The sequence below is a fragment of the Bos indicus genome, chromosome 5 (genome assembly GCF_029378745.1).
Source record: "Bos indicus isolate NIAB-ARS_2022 breed Sahiwal x Tharparkar chromosome 5, NIAB-ARS_B.indTharparkar_mat_pri_1.0, whole genome shotgun sequence".
Lineage (NCBI taxonomy): Eukaryota > Metazoa > Chordata > Mammalia > Artiodactyla > Bovidae > Bos > Bos indicus.
In genome coordinates this window covers 19,293,573-19,295,331 of record NC_091764.1, presented here as the reverse complement: position 1 = coordinate 19,295,331, position 1,759 = coordinate 19,293,573, and positions in this window count along the sequence as shown.

Genomic DNA, 1,759 nt, shown 5'->3' with positions numbered 1-1,759 from the left:
TAATAATTTAGTTCTAACTGCACAGTAAGCTTTTAGGTGCCCCTGACGATAGACTCTCTTAGAACTATGATTTTTTCTAGTTTATTATTTGCCCTATACAATAGCATTTGAAAATATAAATCATCTTAGAAATACTTTGTTTTAATTTCACCAAGACTTATAGGTCTGCTGTTCTCACTGGACTGTGCTCACTTTATCAGAACCATCTGATCTTAAAGAAGAAAAAAAAAGAAACTTCTGTGATGTTATGAGCCATCAACTCTTGTGTTTTGTCTTTTCTGGTTTAAAGTTCTCTGATTTCTTTAAAAATTCTAAAAATTTTAAGTGCCCTTTGGATACGTCCAGGTTTGTTATGACATTTTTGAGGTTTAAAGACTGGAACTTGACCCCGTATTTCTGTAGCAAATGAATTCTGGCATCTCTGTGTGTATGTGTGTGTGCGTGTGTGCAAGCACTTATGAGATTGTGCTTTCTATTTTGTTTTTAACATCCTTCCTGATGATGCTTGCTTTTGTGACTGCCACAATACTTTGGACCTCCTTCTTCGGGGAATGGGCTGCGATGATGCCATCATCCTTTTCCTGGATCACGTCTGCACTCGGAGGCCCTGGTCTCCTGAGAACAAGGTGGGTTGCCTTTTCCTGCGGGCACTACCTGTGGCTCCCTCCACTGAGCGTCAATATTCTCTGCCCACTCACACATCTCTGTGAGATCTTCCTCGTGTTTATTCTTGTTGAGTTGGTATTTCAATTGCCAGAGGGTCTTGGCATCATTTATAAATTTGAGATTTCACTTAATTGATGTCTACATTGCTTTTGGTAAATGATAACTTGTCCACATACAGCTTCATGAAACACAGAATTTTTAATATATCCTCAAACAGAAGAGTGATTATCCCTTTAATGTGCCCTGATAATATCCATCAGCAATTCACAGGTAATAATAGAATCTGATTAAAAGTAGTGAGTCTTTTATGAAAATATAGCCTCATAAAATATATATAATTTCAAACAATTCTTGCTCTCTGTCCAATTCCAAATTGAAATTTGGAAATTTCTACTCCCAAATCCTTCTCAGAAGGACATTTTGGAATTGCCACTGACTTTTATACAAAGCTTCATATTTTTCAGGCTCTCCTAACACCTTGACGAAAGAAATCTAGAGTTAAAAAGTTAAAAAAAAAAAAAAAGAGGCTGGCTGAGTGGACCCATAGAATATCTCAGATCAGATATGATTCTTAGCTGTAAAATGAAGATTACAAGCTCGATGAATGGATTCCATCTTCCCAGATGAGACCCCAGACCTGTCACTTTCTTTCCCTGTGAACTTGAACAAGTTACTTAGTCTCTCTGAGCCTTGGGTGTCCTCATTGGAACAATGGGGATAATACCAACACTTAGCTGATGGACTTGTGAAGATTGAATGAGAAAATGATGTAGAGCACTTAGTAAAAATGAATTATGATTGTAAGCCTCAGGGGAGTCCATTTAATAATAGACAAAGTGTTTGTTCAAAGAATATTTTGGGGGCTATAAAAAGATAAATTAGATACAAATCTTGACCTTTTAGCCTTGAAATGAAGCTAAAAGGAACCTAAGTCATTGTGGGTACAGAGCAACAAATAGCCTCAAGTTAAGAACATAGATTCTGAATTTAAACTCCTGCAGGTTCAAATCTTAGCTTCATCACTAGCTGGATGTATAACCTGAGACCAGTTCCTTCACTTCATTAGTTTTTCCCTCTTCTCTTCTGTGAAAAA